The sequence below is a fragment of the Triticum dicoccoides genome, chromosome 3A (genome assembly GCF_002162155.2).
Source record: "Triticum dicoccoides isolate Atlit2015 ecotype Zavitan chromosome 3A, WEW_v2.0, whole genome shotgun sequence".
Taxonomy (NCBI): domain Eukaryota; kingdom Viridiplantae; phylum Streptophyta; class Magnoliopsida; order Poales; family Poaceae; genus Triticum; species Triticum dicoccoides.
In genome coordinates this window covers 299836355-299846005 of record NC_041384.1, presented here as the reverse complement: position 1 = coordinate 299846005, position 9651 = coordinate 299836355, and positions in this window count along the sequence as shown.

Genomic DNA, 9651 nt, shown 5'->3' with positions numbered 1-9651 from the left:
AACAAAGCAAAAACCCTAAAAAGATTATGCAAAGGCTCAGATTGGTTCGGATATGATAAACTAACCCTAAAAAAATTTTTGTGGCTTTTTCGTGGACTATAGGTATGAAGAACAGACTCGATCTAATCTACAAAAAACTGTAAAATCTCACCGAGCAACCTGGAAATCTGATACCACTTGATAGAGGCAAGGGTCCCGATGTTTCGATGAGATGGTGGCTATCGTTTTCTGTGGGAGTCGACTTTGATGATCCGACTACGAACGTGCGAGACGTCGTGCCTTAGCAATCGCTAAACCAACTTCCGAGGGTTATTGACCACGCCGGAGCACGATCAACCTGACCACGAGGGTCTGTTTCCTGCGAGCGAACGAAGAACAAGCAAGAAACTGAGATTGCAATCTGGATATTGCGAATATAAGATGAAAGTTTTATTGATCAAGGTGGGGTTCTGTGACGTCTTAGTCTGGTCATTGGACACAAACGAAGTACGCGAAGTTGCAGCTATGGCGAACTTTTGATCTAAACAAAACCCGAAGTCTAAACGACGCCCTAAGGGCTGTATATATGGAGGAAGAGGGGGGAATTTCGTGGCCCTTGAGGGTGGGGTCCGAAACCAACCCTAACTCTTGTTTCCCCACACATACGGACTCTAAAAATAGCCTATACTTAAGTATTTTGAAGTTACATGGGCCTGGCCCATTAATAAGGTGACACAGCACCTCGAATAGCCTATGGACGAATATTATGAAGTGGCATCTTGTATATTTTGTCCAAGGCTTCATGCACTCCTTATGGCGGCTTTAAAGTCCTGAAATCATCACTTGTAACTCCGTTCTTGATCCCCTTGCGCATACCATCAACTCCATGTGTGTTCTTGCTCCAATGTTCATCCTTCTCCAAGATAGGCCCTTCATTTGTAAGCAAAACAAATGTATCCAATTTAGGCAGCATCATAATCTCATGAACATTAGAATCATTACCAAGAAACGAAAGTACCTGGTAATTTAATTGGCGTGCGCGAGCTCTAGTAATTAGTCCAGTATATGTAACAGTAGGGGCTGTGGGTGTAACAATGGTATTGATGTCCTCATCACTTGTACGTTGCTCGGAAAGTCGTAAGTCGGCGGCAAGGTTGTCGATGCGTTCACTCATAGCTTGTTGCTCTTGATGCAAAGCACGATGTGCACCAAAGAGGTGACTCTTGGTGACGAAGGAGTTCATGTCGTCGTCTTGCTCCATGAAGAGTGGGTTGGTAGAAGTACTTGGCCTATCCATCATTCCAAGACAAGTGTGAGTGGAAGAAAGGGAAGAACCAATATCAAATGTACGTTGACCGATGTTGCAAATGGATCAAAGATGACTCCAATGTGTAACAAGGAAATAGCACAATTGGTACCAATTCTTGTCGGTTCTCACACCTACACAAGTAAAAGCTTTTGGTGGAGCTTGGTTAGGATGGTGGCACAATTTTTAATGTGAATGTAAGCAAGATTCAAGAATGTTGGAAAAGATTCACAAGATGCAATGTAACAAGTAGACCAAGCATATACGGTACACGGAAACACACACGCAAAAAGATAAGTGGGGTTGAGCAACCAAGGGTGAGCCAAAATGTGGAATCCAGAAAAATGCTCTTGTTGCACAACACTAGAGAGATGCTAGCACGACCTACTTAGCAAAAATGCAACGGCTTCTATCCCAAATATGTTTTATGCAAGGTGTTGCTATGATATGATCCAAGATGATCGAGTATGACAATCTTAATGTTGTATGATGCTATGGTTCTTGCTTAAAAGCTCTTTGCTTATCTTTCAAAGCTTGGTTGGCTCTTTGATGTTTGAGATCTTTTCTTATGCGACGCTTGACGAACCAAGATAGCAAGTGAGTATGCGATGACAACTTTGTGACACAAGAGATGATAACAATATAATCAACAATGAGGCATGTATGTATGCTATGGGGAAGTATGATCACTAAAGTGCACAAGTCTCGTTGCCGGCAATACTCAATGGCTAGTCTCGATGGGTAAGCAACGCAAAGGAGTCAGGCGATGATGGCTAACAATGTGATGGCAAGAATGATATGTCCAATACCCAGATGAGGTTACCGGTCTTGCTTCCGGTATGGTGTCGAAATGGTGGCACGAATACCAAGTCGTTGTCGAGGTGGCCGTTGTTGTTGACCGGTGTTGATGACGTGTCCGTGGCGAAAAATGAGCGGCGGTGGTGTCGATGTTCAACCGTACCTAGATAGCCGAAACACAAAAGGATACGGTACCGCAACTCAAATTCTCAAAACCAAAGGCGACTAAAATCATCGGAGTAGGTGGCGGTTAGGTGGTGGTGTGGGTTGGGATAATGTCCAAGAGTGCGGAAAGTCGGTGGTGGTGTAGCGGATGAAGTAGTGGAAGGAGCGGTCGTCCGGTAGTGGACAAGTCCGATCGTCCGGTCGGGTCGGACATCCGGTGCTTCCTCGGTCGCCGGATGTCCGGTGATGTGCCGGTCGTCCGGTGGTCGGGGTCAACGTGAGATTCTAGATCCGGGAGGTGATTTTGGGGGGGGGGGAATATGGGGAATTTGGGAGGGATTTCGAGGTGGAAGTGGTGGGGGAAGGTTAGATCTACTTGCAACGCAACAAATTCACGGATCAAACCCAACAAAACATCATCAAAACTCACAAAACACAAGAAAAATTTTTGGGGCTATTTTTGTGGGGATTTTCAGATTAGGACGAAAAACAACAAAAACAAGCTAGAAAAACGAAGAGGGGGCTCCGAAATCATGATCAACCTGGCTCTGGTACCAAGATGATGTAGGGTGGAACCCTAGATGGCCGATCTTTCACGAAAGGAGCGGATCCCTACGAGGAACACGAAGAACACGAGGGGGAAAACGAGGGGAAACACAAGAGAAACACTCAACCAACAAGAATAGGTCACACATGTGCTAGATCCTCGAAACACAAAGAGATACAGGATGATCCAAGGTCAACAAAGGATGATACAAGTAACCGGCTCTTCTCCTAGAAGGAGGTCTTGATGGGGCCGCCCAAGAGGGGGGTCTTGAATCCAAATTGATCTTCTCCGAAGAGGGGCCGCAGTCTCTCTCGAGGAGGAGATCGGTATGGATGAGCGAAGCTCTATCTCGAAGTATGAGCTAAACCAACGCTAACCCTAGCTAGGATGAATGGGGGTCTATTTATAGTCTAAGTGCAAAAAGGGGGGCGAAGCGAAGGGGTACATGGGCCTCGGGCCCGAATCTGGACGCAGCCAGGTACTGGACGTCCGCTGGGGACCGGTCGTCCAGTGTCTCAGGAGCTGCCGGACGTCCGGTGTCCTCCGGTCGTCCGCTGGTTCTGCTTTGTGATGGGGGTGCCGGACGTCCGGAGGCTCTGGACTTCCGCTGATGTTGGCTCGGGTGCTGGGACGCCGGTTGTCCGGTCCGGACCGGACGTCCGCTCGTTCGCTTCGGGTGCAGGGGCACCGGTCATCCGGTCTGGGCCGAACGTCCGCTGGCTGGAGCTTGGCTGACGCTTCAGGCGCCGGACGTCCGGTCCCAGCCGGTCATTCGGTGGCTGGGAAATTTCCTGCAGCCCTTCTTCTTCTCCGTCTTCTCGTCCATCTTCTTCTTCTTCTTGTCCTTGCTCCTTAGATTCTCCATTGTACCTGAGTATGCATAATGTACCCATATGAGGTAGTAGCCATGCTTCATGTGCATCGGAGTAGAATTGTGAGAGGAGAGATGTCACCTCGGTTTCAAGGGCTCTTGCACGTGATCGAGTCATGGGCCCGGTAGACACTTGGTGAGACGATGGTAGGTCCATGGGGATGACCTTGGGATGCTCCGCATCACCATCCTTCTTATCCGCCAGATACTTGGGGCAGTTCCGCTTCCAGTGACCAGTCTGCTTGCAGTAGAAGCACTCAGTTTCAGGCTTAGGTCCAGACTTGGGTTTCTTCTGTTGAGCAGCAACTTGCTTGCTGTTCTTCTTGAAGTTCCCCTTCTTCTTTGCTTTGCCCTTTTTCTTGAAACTAGTGGTCTTGTTGACCATCAACACTTGATGCTCCTTCTTGATTTCTACCTCTGCAGCTTTTAGCATTGCGAAGAGCTCGGGAATTGTCTTATTCATCCCTTGCATATTATAGTTCATCACGAAGCTCTTGTAGCTTGGTGGCAGTGATTGAAGAACTCTGTCAATGACACTGTCAACTGAAAGATCAACTCCCAGCTGAGTCAAGTGATTATGGTACCTAGACATTCTGAGTATATGTTCACCGACAGAACTATTCTCCTCCATCTTGCAGCTGTAGAACTTATTGGAGACTTCATATCTCTCAATCTAGGAATTTGCTTGAAATATTAACTTCAACTCCTGGAACATCTCATATGCTCCATGACGTTCAAAACGTCGTTGAAGTCCCGGTTCTAAGCCGTAAAGCATGGCACACTGCACTATTGTGTAGTCATCATCTTTGCTCTGCCAGACGTTCTTAACGTCGTCAGTTGCATCAGCAGCAAGCCTGGCACTCAGCGGTGCTTCCAGGACGTAATTCTTCTGTGCAGTAATGAGGATAATCCTCAAGTTACGGACCCAGTCCGTGTAATTGCTACCATCATCTTTCAACTTTGCTTTCTCAAGGAACGCATTAAAATTCAACGGAACAATGGCACGAGACATCTATCTACAATCAAACATAGACAAGCAAGATACCATTAGGTACTAAGTTCATGATAAATTTAAGTTCAATTAATCATATTACTTAAGAACTCCCACTTAGAAAGACATCTCTCTAATCCTCTAAGTGATCACGTGATCCAAATCAACTAAACCATAACCGATCATCACGTTAAATGGAGTAGCTTTCAATGGTGAACATCACTATGTTGATCATATCTACTATATGATTCATGCTCGACCTTTCAGTCTCAGTGTTCCGAGGCCATATCTGCATATGTTAGGCTCGTCAAGTTTAACCTGAGTATTCTGCGTGTGAAAAACTGGCTTGCACCCGTTGTAGATGGACGTAGAGCTTATCACACCTAATCATCACATGGTGTCTGGGCACGACGAACTTTAGCAACGGTGCATACTCAGGGAGAACACTTTTATCTTGAAATTTAGTGAGAGATCATATTATAATGCTACCGTCAATCAAAGCAAGATAAGATGCATAAAAGATAATCATCACATACAATCAATATAAGTGATATGATATGGCCATCGTCATCTTGTGCTTGTGATCTCCATCTCCGAAGCACCGTCATGATCACCATCGTCACCGGCGGGACACCTTGATCTCCATCGTAGCATCGTTGTCGTCTCACCAATGTTATGCTTCCACGACTATCGCTACCGCTTAGTGATAAAGTAAAGCATTACAGGGCAATTGCATTGCATACAATAAAGCGACAACCATATGGCTCCTGCCAGTTGCCAATAACTCGGTTACAAAACATGATCGTCTCATACAATAAAATTTAGCATCATGTCTTGACCATATCACATCACAACATGCCCTGCAAAAATAAGTTAGACGTCCTCTACTTTGTTGTTGCAAGTTTTACGTGGCTGCTACGGGCTTAGCAAGAACCGTTCTTACCTACGCATCAAAACCACAACGATAGTTTGTCAAGTTGGTGTTGTTTTAACCTTCGCAAGGACCGGGCGTAGCCACACTCGGTTCAACTAAAGTTGGAGAAACTGACACCCGCCAGCCACCTATGTGCAAAGCACGTCGGTAGAACCAGTCTCGTGTAAGCGTACACGTAATGTCGGTCCGGACCGCTTCATCCAACAATACCGCCGGACCAAAGTATGACATGTTGGTAAGCAGTATGACTTATATCTCCCACAACTCACTTGTGTTCTACTCGTGCATATAACATCAACGCATAAAACCAGGCTCTGATACCACTGTTGGGGAACATAGTAATTTCAAAAAAATAATCCTACGCACACGCAAGATCATGGTAATGCATAGCAACGAGAGGGGAGAGTGTTGTCCACGTACACTCGTAGACCAAAAGCGGAAGCGTTGGCACAACGCGGTTGATGTAGTCGTACGTCTTCATGATCCGACCGATCAAGTACCGAGTGTACGGCACCTCCGAGTTCAGCACACGTTCAGCCCGATGACGTCCCTCGAACTCTGATCCAGCCAAGTGTTGAGGGAGAGTTTCGTCAGCACAACAGCGTGGTGACGATGTTGATGTTCTACCGACGCAGGGCTTCGCCTAAGCACCGCTACAGTATTATCGTGGTGGACTATGGTGGAGCGGGGCACCGCACACGGCTAAGAGATCAATGATCAATTGTTGTGTCTCTAGGGTGCCCCCCGCCCCCGTATATAAAGGAGCAAGGGGGGTGTGGCCGGCCAAGGGAGAGGGCGTGCCAGGAGGAGTCCTACTCCCACTGGGAGTAGGACTCCCCCCCTTTCCTAGTTGGATTAGGACTTGAGGGGGAAGTAGTGGAGGAGAAGGAAGGAAGGGGGGCGCCGCCCCCTTCTCCTTGTCCTATTCGGACTAGGGGGGAGGGGCGTGCGGCCAGCCCTTGCCTCCTCTCCTCTCTTCAACCTAGGCCCACTAAGGCCCATTTGATTCCTTGGGGGTTCCGGTAACCTCCCGGTACTCCGGTAAAATCTCGATTTTACCCGGAACACTTCCAGTATCCAAACATAGGCTTCCAATATATCAAACTTCATGTCTCGACCATTTCGATACTCCTCGTCATGTCCGTGATCACATCCGGGACTCCGAACAACCTTCGGTACATCAAAACATATAAACTCATAATATAACTGTCATCGTAATGTTAAGCGTGCGGACCCTACGGGTTCGAGAACTATGTAGACATGACCAAGACACGTCTCTGGTCAATAACCAATAGCGGAAGCTGGATGCTCATATTGGCTCCTACATATTCTATGAAGATATTTATCGGTCAGACCGCATAACAACATACGTTGTTCCCTTTGTCATCGGTATGTTACTTGCCTGAGATTTGATCGTCGGTATCTCAATACCTAGTTCAATCTCGTTACTGGCAAGTCTCTTTACTTGTTCTGTAATACATCATCCCGCAACTAACTCATTAGTTGCAATGCTTGCAAGGCTTAAGTGATGTGCATTACCGAGAGGGTCCAGAGATACCTCTCCGATAATCGGAGTGACAAATCCTAATCTCAAAATACGCCAACCCAACAAGTACCTTCGGAGACACCTGTAGAGCACCTTTATAATCACCCAGTTACATTGTGATGTTTGGTAGCACACAAAGTGTTCCTTCGGTAAATGGGTGTTGCATAATCTCATAGTCATAGGAACATGTATAAGTCATGAAGAAAGCAATAGCAACATACTAAACGATCGTGTGCTAAGCTAACGGAATGGGTCATGTCAATCACATCGTTCTCCTAATGATATGATCACGTTAATCAAATGACAACCCATGTCAATGGCTAGGAAACTTAACCATCTTTGATCAGCGAGCTAGTCAAGTAGAGGCATACTAGTGACACTCTGTTTGTGTATGTATTCACACATGTGTTATGTTTCCGGTTAATACAATTCTAGCATGAATAATAAACATTTATCATGATATAAGGAAAAAAAATAATAACTTTATTATTGCCTCTAGGGCATATTTCCTTCACAGGCACCCCGAGATCTGTCGGGGATCGATCAGGTGCAATGAGAAGAAGTGGTGGAGAAGGGCCACGGAAGGAGCAATGCCCACCATGGCCTCGCAAACAAAGGCGAAGACGGCGAGAAGGGTCACGGATTAGGGATCAAGGTGCAGCATGTTGATCTGATAATGGGCAAGCACTGCATTTAGGAAGGCGGAGAAAGAAGGAACCACGCCAGCCCAAAGGGAGTCGATGAAGAACGGGACCTCGGTGGCTGTCCGTTTGATACGAGCATGAGATGCAGGCCAGGCCACCATCCTTCCCCACTCATTGCAGCTGGAGACGAGCATGGGATGCACCTTGTCCATGGCTTCTTGGTTGAGCACCAGCGACCTGCCAACGGCAGGCTCAGCGGCAGGGCGTAGCTCGACGGGGGACAGGGGACCCTTCCCTTTCTCCGACTGATCCGATGCCATGGCGATGGGAGGATTGAGCTCAGATCGGATCAGGGGGAGAGGCTAAGCGGCCAGGAAGCAGAAGAATTGGAGAGTGCGCGGCAACAACGGGAGGGAAACCGTGTAGACCGCGGTGGCCGCCTAGCCAGGCGGGTATCAAGGCAGCGTGGGGAAGCGGAGACGCCCACGTCCAACCAACCGCCATGTGTCGACCAAGGCCGCAGGCTATTGGGACCCACAACGCTCCACACTTGCCCTTTGGCTTCGCCTCGAAACCAAGCCCGAGCGCGCCTTGGGCCTGGGGGCTACCATCGGTGTTCTGGGAACAATAACAACACTATAACTAACCATGTCAACAATAACTCTTAAAGATTATAATGATTCATATCAATGACATAATCAGCTAGCGATCAATAATAAGATATCTCAAATAGAAACACGTTGTCGGAACAACCATGATATAATATGACAATAATGGTATCTTGCTAGCCCTTTCTCAGACCGCAAAACATAAATGCAGAGCACCTCCGAAGTTCAAGTAGCGACTAAACATTGTAATTCATGGTAGAAAAGATCCAATCATGATGCACCCAACATTAGCTATACACAATGCATAAATCATGACCGTTGTGCTCTACTCAGTTTCAAGCGCTTGTTTATAGAAGGTGGTGACACAACATAAAAGTAAATAGAAAGTTCCTTCGCAGAGGGAAGAAGTGATTTGCAGAGGTGCCAGAGCTCAGTTTTTAAAACATATATAAATGATTATTTTGAGACATGCACCCTTCTTATTTACTTCATGACCATCAGTTATAAACATCTTCCATGCTAAGCACGCTAGTGGCGGTTCCCAAGCGGAAAGTAAAGGTTTTGACTCCATTGGGAGTTTTTGTTCGATTATTCAAGAGATGAACTCTTTTTGTATTTTTGCAGTTTGGGACTGGGCATCCCTATTACCTCCCATTTCCTCGTGCAATGGCGAGTGAATAAACACTCGACCTGAGGACAACATGCTTAGCATGGAAGATATCGACCACTTCCTGTCGTTCCATGAATGATCCGGGCACACAAAAAGGACAATTTTTAGAAGATTTTAGAGGTGGCACATGCAAATTTACTTAGGTCGGCAGGGTAATACCGTATATAGGTAGGTATGGTGGACTCATCTGGAATAACTTTGGGTTCAAGGTTTTTGATGTACAAGCAGAATTCCCACTTAGTACAGGCGAAGGCTAGCAATTTAAGATTGGGAAGCGGCCAGCTAGAGAGCAACAACGATCATAACCAGGCATTATGCATAAGTAACATTGGACACTAGCATGAGTAGGATATGAGCACCATGAACATAAATATATAGAGGCTATGTTGGATTTGATTCAACTACATGCATGAACATGTACCAAGTCAAGCCACTCCAACATTCAGAGGAGGATACCACATCATCATACTACATCACAATCATTTTAACGCTATGTTGATATCCAAGATAAATCATTATCCACTCCCAGCTACTTATGCATGGAATGAGAAACTATAATCTCTAATTGCCATTGCAAACATGTTTAATCACA